General features: G+C 43.0%; 1 non-coding gene across 1 annotated transcript; it reads left to right on the top strand.

Annotated features, from left to right (window-relative positions):
• The first annotated feature begins 8,018 nt into the window (after positions 1–8,018).
• On the top strand, positions 8,019–8,149 carry LOC123575389 (small nucleolar RNA SNORA20). Its single transcript, XR_006700680.1, has one exon. It is a non-coding gene; the product is annotated as a small nucleolar RNA SNORA20 (small nucleolar RNA).
• The last annotated feature ends 2,907 nt before the right edge of the window (positions 8,150–11,056 follow it).

Raw genomic sequence — 11,056 nt, 5'->3', positions numbered from 1 at the left:
CCTGAGGTAGGAGAATTGCTTGAGCCGAGGTCACTCCGCTGCACTGTAGCCTGGGTGATGGAGTGAGACTCTGTCTCAAAAAAACAAAACAAAACAAAAAACAGATACATACTTGTTTCCATGCTCACCCTGAATTTCTGCTCAAAAAGTAATAGAAAGTGATCTAAACAACCAGCCCAGAATGCCTAGGGAACAAAGGCAGAATTCAGTTGATGGGGTTCGGTGTTGCCCCAGTCGGCTTCATAGCTAACCAATTTACTAAGTATGGCCTGAACACTTTAAATATAAAGATAAATTTGACAGCATTTTGTAAAGATGTGGTGTCAGGGTGTAGGCTGAATGATCTCTACCGTGAACTGGCTCAAACCGTAATCAAACCCTTTTTTCCCTAAATTTAATAATCCAGAAAGTCAGTTTCCTAATTCAAGTCATACTCTATTGGCATAAAGTTTTCATTTGTTTTGTGGTTGCTGACACTGGTATTAAATAGTTAATCCCTTTGTACTGAGCAGAGTGCTTTTGTTACATATTTTAGGCTCCTTATATTTTATTCTAAGAAACTCGGGTTTTTTTCCCAGTTGAGAAAAATGAGAATCTCAAATATTGAGACAAAACCTGGTTTTAGGAAAGGCAGAAGATAATAGGAAGAGCCCTGATTTTCTCATGGGAAGACCCCAGTTCTTCTCCCAGCTCTGCAGCTTCTTACACAGACACTGCTCAAACCAGTTAATCTTTCTAAGATCCTGTTTCCCCATCCATAAAGTGAAATAATCAGAGCCCTACCTCTTTTGGAATAAGTAAGGAGTACATGAAATATTCCATATGACATGCTCAGCATAATGCCTGCCACACAAAAGTGTTCAAGTAGTACTTAATTCTTGTTACTATATTTTTATCATTATTCGTATTTAACTATCTTGCTGAGTTGTTTGGAAGCCAAATGAGGTCATTGCCTCCAAACATTTATTAGAGTTATTGCTATGTGCTAAGCATTACAATAGGTGCAGGAGAATACAAATGTGAACGCCTGCAAGGAACTTACACAGAACTTACAAGGAAGTTACACAGAAAGGCACTAATTTGATAAAAATACAACTCTATAGCTCAAAATACAGATATAAATGTAAAATATAATTCCATAGCTCTACAGCGATAAGGAACTAATATCAACCTACCAGCAGTTCATCAAGCATAATTTGATTAACTACAGTAGGCGTCTTCCTAGGCTGCCTCATGGAGGAGATCTTATGAAAAATTAGAAGCCCGTGCTAATATAGTTTGTGTGAATATGGTCTTTAAGAGTTATTACGGCCAGGCGGGGCACCGTGGCTCAACCCTGTAATCCTAGCACTTTGGGAGGCCGAGGCAGGCAGATCACTTAAGGCCAGGAGTTCGAGACCAGCCTGGCCAACATAGTGAAGCCTCATCTCTATTAAAAATACAAAAAATTAGCCATGTGTGGTGGCAGTCGTCTGTAATTCCAGCTACATGAGAGGCTAAGGCAGGAGAATCGCTTGAATATGGGAGGCAGAGGTTGCAGTGAGCCGAAATCTTGCAACTGCACTCCAGCCTGGGCAACAGCACAACACTCCGTCTCCAAAAAAAACAAAAAAATAAGTTCTTTATGGCCAGGCTGGGCACCATGGCTCACGCCTGTAATCCCAACACTTTGTGAGGCCGAGGCTGGCAGATCACTTGAGGCCAGGAGTTTGAGACCAGCCTAGTCAACATGGCGAGACCCCTGTCTCTACTAAAAAATACAAAAATTAGCTGAGTGTGGTGGCAGGTACCTGTAGTCCCAGCTACTCGGGACTGTAGCTGTAGTCCCTGCTACTCAGCTGAGGCAGGAGAATTGCCTGAACCTGGGAGGCAGAGGTTGCAGATCATGCCACTGCCCTCCAGCCTGGGCAACAGAGTGAGACCCTGTCTCAATAAATAAATAAACATAAAACCGCATAGATAATTAGCTAATTATTAGGAATCACAGGAAAAATCAACAGAAATACAAGCCAAGACATGTTTATACACACATTTATAACCTAGTTAGCAAAATAATATTTCAGCACATGGGCGGTCCATGAGGAAATTTTTAAAAATATTTAAGCACATGAAACAACTAGACAACATTTCAAGAGAGTGTATAATTGGTGTGGTTTGTGTGTGGCATCAGAAGAGGGAGGTATCAATGGGAAGAGGGAGGTATCATCCACTGATCACCCTGGGTGCTTGGTTCTAAAATGACAGCAAAGCATATAAAGTGAGAATCATGATGCATAACTATGACTGATGATGAGTCATTTACTGTGGCCCTCCTAGAAATCCCCAAGCAAGCAAACTTGAAAACCTTTATTTAACCCTGCCTTCCATTCAAGCATTCATCCTACTTCTCTCCTTAAAAAAAAAAATAATAATAATAACAACATTGGGAGGGCACAGTGGCTCATGCCTGTAATCCCAGCACTTTGGGAGGCCAAGGTGGGCAGATCACCTGAGGTCAGGAGTTCGAGATGAGGCTGGCCAGCCTGGTGAAACCCTGTCTTTACTAGAAATACAAAAATTAGCCAGGCATGGTTTTGGGCACCTGTAATCCCAGCTACTCAGGAGGCTGAGGCAGGAGAATCACTTGAACCCAGGAGGTGGAGGTTGCAATGAGCTGAGACTTCACCATTGCATTCTAGCCTGGGTGACAAGAGCAAAACTCTGCCTCAAAAAATAATAATAATAATAATTTTTTACTATAGGCGAGCGCCACTATGCCCAGCTTTACCTACTTATCTTTTTTAACTAACAGACTTTTCTTATAAAATAATGCATGCCCATTATATAAAATTCAGAAAACTCAGAAAAGTATCAAGAATAAAATATTGATAATTTAATATTATAGACATAAGTGCTACTAATATTTTGTGTTTTTTCTAGAGTTGTTTTTTTTTTTTCTTTTGAGATGGAGTCTCGCTCTGTCGCCCAGGCTGCTCCGCCTCCTGGGTTCACGCCATTCTCCTCCCGAGTAGCTGGGACAACAGGTGCCTGCCACAATGCCCGGCTAATTTTTTTTTTTTTTTTTTTTTTTTGGTATTTTTAGTAGAGACGGGGTTTCACCACATTAGCCAGGATGGTCTGGATCTCCTGACCTTGGGATCCGCCCACCTTGGCCTCCCAAAGTGCTGGGATTACAGTCGTGAGCCACTGCGCCTGGCCTTTTCTAGAGATTTCTAAAAAATTTACAACTTCCACATAGGTAACTGATATGCCAACTGATATTTTGCCCTGAACTTTAAGATTTAGAAAAGGTTGGCTTGAGCTTTCCCATATTTCACTGGGGTTGCAATTCATTCTCTAAGATTTCTTCAAATCCCCAGGGGTTTACAATCTCCTGGTCATTTCTGACCCTCGGTTCTGATTCCACTGAATTTAACTGTGTCTCATCTTTGCAAGTTGCTTTTTTCTCAACCAATCCAAAGGCAGAAGACCATTCTTTTTGCTTGGTGTTCCTCCCTTGAAACTGCTACAGAAGACATTTCTGTATTTAGCAGATCTTACTGAATGTCTGGGAAAATGGAGGTGATTTTTATATTGAATATATGAGACGTGAATATTAATATTCCTTTCCTAAAATATTTTGATTACTTCACCAAAAAGAGTTTCTTACCACTGCTCTCTACAGGATCCAGCCTTCTAACCTTACTGTTATTTAGAATTGGTCTGTCAAGTCACCACAAGAGTGAACTGGGATTTTGATTAGTTGTAGTAAACATTTAAATTAATTTGAGTCATTTTTTTGTTTTAATAGTTTTTTTTTTTTTTTTTTGAGACGGAGTCTCGCTCTGCCGCCCAGGCTGGAGTGCAGTGGCCGGATCTCAGCTCACTGCAAGCTCCGCCTCCCGGGTTCACGCCATTCTCCTGCCTCAGCCTCCCGAGTAGTTGGGACTACAGGCGCCCGCCACCGCGCCCGGCTAGTTTTTTGTATTTTTTAGTAGAGACGGGGTTTCACCGTGTTAGCCAGGATGGTCTCGATCTCCTGACCTCGTGATCCGCCCGTCTCGGCCTCCCAAAGTGCTGGGATTACAGGCTTGAGCCACCGCGCCCGGCCTTTTAATAGTTTTTTTTAAAAAACTTACATCTTTGGGGTACTTTGTTGGTAGAGGATAATATGATTTACAAAGAGTCAATGTTTTGCTTATTTGTTGTGTTTATTTTCAATAATTATACTCTTTCTTTTGTACTTAGGCATTGAATTACAAGTTTCAAATCAATGTAAAATAATAGCAGTGATAATGGGCATCTTTGTCTTACATCCAAAATTTTTGTATAACAGCCGTCTCCATATCCTAATGCTACTTTTGGACTATCTTTAATTGGATGTCTTCCTCTGCCTTCCAACTAGAAATATATATCTTAAATTGCTATTGGATGCAATTGACAGCTCTTCCTTTCTTTGAACTCTCTCCTCCCTGGGCTTCCATGATGCCACATGGCCACAATTTTATTCTTTTCTCTCTTCATTCACACATCCAACTGTTTTCTTTCCTTTTCTCTCTCTCCTCCTTTCCTTCTTTCTTCTTCCATTTCTTCCTTCACTTATTCTGTTTATTGAACACATCTTCAACAAACATGCTTCCTCTTTTCTTTTCTCTAAGCCTTTACATTAAGGTACAGCTCTTTCTCATATCTACTGTATATACCTTTCCAGCTCTTGCCTTCTTGCCTATATTTAAATATTGTCGGCAACTCTGACTACTCTGTGAACAGCTCTGCTTGGACATTCCATAGGAAATGCTAATTCATGAGTCCAAAATTAAACTCTCCATTGTTCCTCAAGTCAGCTCATCTTCCAATTTCTCATTTCCCGCCCCCAAAAAATATTGCATCTTAGAATCACTATTGACTTATTTTATCTACTTCTATGCTCATTCCTAACTCTACGCCTTGGTGCATGCTGCTGTGCCCAGCCTAGAATACCTTTTTGCTCCCTTCTATTTGTCCAAATTTTACTCATCCTAAAAGGTAGGTTCAGGCTGGGTGCAGTGGCTCACCCCTGTAATCCCAGCACTTTGGGAAGCTGAGGCGGGCGGATTACGAGGTCAGGAGCTCGAGACCAGCCTGACCAACATGGTGAAACACCATCTCTACTAAATATACAAAAATTAGCCAGACATGGTAGTGCGTGCCTGTAATCCCAGCTACTCAGGAGGCTGAGGCAGGAAAATTGCTTGAACCCGGGGGGCGGAGCTTGCAGTGAGCCGAGATCACACCACTGCACTCCAGCCTGGGTGACAGGGCAAGACTCCATCTCAAAAAAAAAACAAAAACACTAGGTAGGTTCTTCCCTCCTCTGTGTGGCTGTGCATGATCCCTCCAGCCTGCATGCTTCTCCTCCTTTCTGCATTACCCCAGCACTGGCCTGTGTCAGTTGCCATGACCAGGGACACACCTAGGAACAGATGCAGGCTGAATTTGAAGCCAAGTCTGTTTGGCTCCAGAACCTGTGCCCTCAGCTTCCAGGCCTTGTCCAGCTCCCCTGACATATTCACTGCTTCCCATCCTTATGCCCAAAGAGGACTCAGGATAGGAGCCAAGTGCAGGTCCCTTGCAGTATTCTCCTTTCTGAACACCTTTAGAAGAACCACCACATTCAAAGAAATCATAGGGACTGGCTACGGTGACATCAAGGGCAATGCATGACCAGATAAATTCCTCTGGCAGTCATGAAAAAAGATGGAGCCAAAACCACCGGAGAAGAAGCTGTGATACAAGAGGCAGCACGTGACGGAAGACAATCCTCTGGCAGCGAGGCCTGAGAGCTGTCTGCGTGAGCCAGGAAAAAGTTCCTGTCATGGTCAGAATCTAGTGTAACTAACTGTAAAATATGACCCAATGAAGAGGTGTGTCAGCAACAGACAGAGGCCTCCTTCATGCTGCCCTTGGAGCAATGAACAAAGCGATAAAATTACACTCCAGTGCAAGGGTGAAAATAATAACTACTTCATAACCTTGTTTTATTTATTTATTTAGACGGAGTCTTGCTCTGTCGCCCAGGCTGGAGTGCAATAGAGATTAGCAGCTGGAAAGTTGAAGAGTTATACAAATATAACTTATAAAGCTGAGAAGGAGTACAAACTGTGGGTGAGAGTTCACAGAAGTTCTTTAACTAAGTGATATTTAAGATAAAACCTAAAAAATAATTTATCTGGCCAGGTACGGTGGCTCATTCCTGTAATCTCAGCACTTTGGGAGGCTGAGGCAGGTGGATCACTTAAGGTCAGGAGTTCAAGACCACCCTGGCCAACATGGTGAAACCCCATCCCTACTAAAAATACAAAAATTAGGCCAGGCGTGGTGGCTCAAACCTGTAATCCCAACACTTTGGGAGGCTGAGGCGGGTGGACCACCTGAGGCCAGGAGATCGAGTCCAGCCTGGCCAACATGATGAAACGCTGTCTCTACTAATAATACAAAAATTAGTTGGGCATGGTGGTATACGCTTGTAATCCCAGCTACTCAGGAGACTGAGGCACAAGAATCGCTTGCACCCAGAAGGTGGAGTTTGTGGTGAGCTGAGATTGCACTCCAGCCTGGGCAACAAGAACGAAACTCTGTCTCAAAAAAAAAAAAAAAAATTAACTGGACATGGTGGTGTGTGCTTGTAGTTCCAGCTACTCAGACAGCTGAGGCAGAAGACTCGCTTAAACCCAGGAGGCGGAGGTTGCAGTGAACCAAGACTGTACTACTGCACTCCAGCCTGAGTGACGGAAGGAGACTGTCTCAAAAAAATAAAAGAATAACTTATCTATGTTCAAGCTGGTTAGGTTAAGCTAATATATTCCAGGTAAAATTCCAAGATGGAAGAAGAGTGGCTTCTTATTGGAAAGAACTGAGAGGACAATTTCTGGAACAGAAAGAATGGGATATGGAATAAGATATGTTGAACCTCAACAACTAGGCAGAGGGAGGATCACAAAGCATCTCATCAGTCTTAGGCTTTTACCGTAAAGGCAACAAGAAACCTTTCAAGAGTATAAGGAGAGATCGGGGGTGGTGGCTTACGCCTGTAACCCCAGCACTTCCGGAGGCCAAGACAAGTGGATCACTGAGGTCAGGAGTTCTAGACTAGCCTGGCCAACATGGTAAAATCCCGTCTCTACCAAAAATACAAAAATTAGCTGGGTGTGGTGGTGAGCAACTGTAATCCCAGCTACTTGGGAGGCTGAGGCATGAGAATCACTTGAACCCAGGAGGTAGAGGTTGCAGTGAGCCGAGATCACGCCACTGCACTCCAGCCTGGGCCACAAGAGCAAAACTCCATCTCAAAAAAAAAAGAGTGTAAGGAGAGAATCAATGCAATCAAATGTGCTTTAATGGGAGGGTAAGAAGTTTTCACAGCAGTCTGCTTGAGAGATGATGGTAACTTGCACTTGGTGTGGTGACGATGATACAGGGAGGCAAATGGGTTGAAGATGTATTTAGAAGATAGAATAGAAAAGACTTGGTGATTAATTAATGGGGAGGGGGCACCGTAAGGAAAAGGAAGTCATCAAGTAGTCAAGGAAAAGTCAACAATGACTCCTAGGTTTCTGGCTTGAGCAGCTGAGGGGATGGTGATGCCCTTTACTACAATGGAGGACAGGCTGGGCGCGGTGGCTCACGCCTGTAATCCCAGCACTTTGGGAGGCCAAGACGGGCAGATCACATGAGGTCTGGAGTTGAGGCCAGCCTGGCCAACATGGCGAAACCCCGGCTCTACTAAAAATACAAAAATTAGCCTGGCGTGGTGGCGGGCACTCCTAATCCCAGCTACTCGGGAGTCTGAGGCAGGAGAATCACTTGAGCCTGAGAGGCAGAGGTTGCAGTGAGCTGAGATTGCGCCACTACACTCCAGCCTGGGCAACAGAGTAAGACTCCGTCTCAAAAAATAAATAAATAAAACAAAATAAAATGGAGGACACTGAAGAAAATAAGAATTTGGGGATAGGAAGTCACTGAAGAAAGTAAGAATTTCCATTTTAGAAAATATCAAGCTTCTTCCCATTTATTTGCTGCCATAGCCTCATAATGATACAAGCAGTTACATGCATGGGATAAAATAATATTGGGACATTGTAAATTGAAATGAAGTCACCCTTTTCATCTTTTCTGCATGGACAAGACACTGTTTTTGGTTAAAAAAAAAAAAAAAGAAGAAAAAAGAAAAAAAGAAAAGAAAGAAACAAAAAGAAAATTCTGAGCTTTGCATGCCTATTATGACACATGATGTGGACATTCCAGTTGACCACTGGATAGACAGTGATGAAGTTCTAAGAAAAGTCTTTGCTGGAGTAATCAATTTAAGAATCACCAGCGTGAAGATGGTAATGGGAGTCTCAAGAGTAAATGGGATCACCTGAGAAGAATTTGCAGCGTGACAAGAACAGAGGAACTCAGGATGCAGCCCTTAGGAATCCCAGCATGTAAAAAACAGTGCAGGAGGAGACTGAGGAGATAAACCACAATAGACAGGTCACCAGGAGGACCCACCACAAAACCAGGGACAGAAGAGAGGTCATGAAGGGATGATCGGTTGTGTCAAACATTACTAAGACATCGAGATTTAAATCCAGATTGAAGTGTACGTTAGATTTACTAGCATGGAAATCTTTTTAAATCTTAATACGAATATAGTACTCAAATAACTAAGTCAAAGTTCTCTCAGGTAGCCTCTTGATCCCAGTCCACTTGTTTTGGGAACCAGGCTATGCTTGCTTCCTGGGGTGGAATTAAAAGTCAGTATGGGTGGCACTTTGGGAGGCTGAGGCAGGCGGATCACCTGAAGTTGGGAGTTCAAGACCAGCCTGACCAACATGGAGAAACCCCGTTTATACTAAAAATACAAAATTGGGTGGGTGTGGTGGTGCAAGCCTGTAATCCCAGCTACTTGGGAGCCTGAGGCAGGAGAATTGCTTGAACCTGGGAGGCGGAGGTTGCGGTGAGCCGAGATCATGCCATTACACTCCAGCCTGGGCAACAATAGCGAACTCCATCTTAAAAAAAAAAAAAAATCAGTATGGGTGCTATGACCACAAGAAATCTACCCACAGGAAAAAGGCATGTGAGGGGAAATGGAGCATGTGAACAATTTATATAGAGGCATTACAGGCAGATTTTATATATCATTTTCTTTTATTATTTTTTTAATACTTTTTAAATGTTGAGGATTTGGAAACTCTTTTTTTCTTTTTTTTGAGATAGCATCTTGCACTGTTGCCCAGGCTGTAGTGCAGTGGCACAATGACTGTTCACTGCAGCCTCAATCTTAGAGGCACAACTGATCCTTCCACCACAGCCTCCCAAGCAGCTAGGACCACAGGCGTGCACCACCATGCCCCACTAATTTTTTTTTTTTTTTTTTTGTAGAGTTAACATCTCCCTATGTTGCCCAGGCTAGTCTCAAACTCCTGGGCTCAAGTGATCCTCCCATCTCAGCCTCCCAAAGTGCTGAGATTACAGACATGAGCCACTGCACATAGCCAGAGTTTCTTTAAAAGTATGTAAAAATGTTTATGGATTATACTTTGGTGGGGGAAAACAATATTCTCAGGAAACAGAAATATGGAGGCTGAATTGGAAAGTGAAGGATGCAAAGGATGACAAAATACGACATTAGGAATAGAGTTCTTTGGACAGGACACATTTGGCCACAAGGGATAGAAAGAGTAAAGGCTGTGCTAGATGGGAACCTGTGACCAGGAGAAGTTGCGAAAGTGTTTAATGTTGATGCGAAAAGCTGGCAGAGAGGGCAAGACTGGAGTCACACAGAGTGCAGAAGACACAGTGAGCACAAAGTTCAGAACCCAGAATGGAGACACGCCCCCTTCATCGGTCCAGGGCGAAGGGAAGGCAGTTCAGGTGCAGCAATTTGGGCGCCGGAAGTTGACAGTGGCTCAGACAATCACTAGTTTATGAAGTTGAAGGCAAGATCCCTAGCAAGAATAAGAGGGCAGAGCAGGTAGTCAAGGAATAAAGAGGGTGGAGAAGTGTTGGAATATGTTTCTTTTTTTTTTTTTTGAGGCAGCTTCTCATTGTGTCACCCAGGCTGGAATGCAATGGCACAATCTCGACTCACTGCAACCTCTGCCTCCCAGGTTCAAGTCATCCTCCCACCTCAACTTCTTGAGTATCTGGGACTACAGGCACATGCCACCATGCCAGGCTAATTTTTGTATTTTTTTGTAGGGAGAGGGTCTCACTGTCCTACCCAGGCTGGTCTCGAACTCCTGGACTCAAGCTATCCACCTGACTCAGCCTCCCTAAGTGTTGGGATTACAGGCGTGAGCCACTGCACGCGGCCTGGAATATGTTTCAAAGAACTTTTTATTAATAAACATGGTTCGATTCTGAGGAGCTGTAGTTTTTACTATGCATACACTTTGCAATTAAGTAACACATATTCAGGAGCCTTAACATGGTTTACGTTAGACACTAGAGATCAATTAAGAAATTGTCCCAAAGGATTATAAATCATGCTGCTATAAAGACACATGCACACGTATGTTTATTGCGGCACTATTCACAATAGCAAAGACTTGGAATCAACCCAAATGTCCATCAGTGACAGACTGGATTAAGAAAATGTGGCACATACATATACACCATGGAATACTATGCAGCCATCAAAAAGGATGAGTTTGTGTCCTTTGTAGGGACATGGATGCAGCTGGAAACCATCATTCTTAGCAAACTATCACAAGAACAGAAAACCAAACACCGCATGTTCTCACTCATAGGTGGGAACTGAACAATGAGATCACTTGGACTCAGGAAGGGGAACATCACACACAGGGGCCTATCATGGGGAGGGGGGAGGGGGGAGGGATTGCATTGGGAGTTATACCTGATGTAAATGACGAGTTGATGGGTGCAGCACACCAACATGGCACAAGTATACATATGTAACAAACCTGCACGTTATGCAAATGTACCCTACAACTTAAAGTATAATAATAATAAATAAATTAAAAAAAAAAAAAAAGAAAATGTGGCACATATACACCATGGAATACTATGCAGCCATAAAAAAGGATGA

This window comes from Macaca fascicularis, chromosome 8 (assembly GCF_037993035.2).
Source record: "Macaca fascicularis isolate 582-1 chromosome 8, T2T-MFA8v1.1".
In the NCBI taxonomy this organism is placed as follows: domain Eukaryota; kingdom Metazoa; phylum Chordata; class Mammalia; order Primates; family Cercopithecidae; genus Macaca; species Macaca fascicularis.
This window is presented reverse-complemented; position numbering and strand designations above follow the sequence as displayed.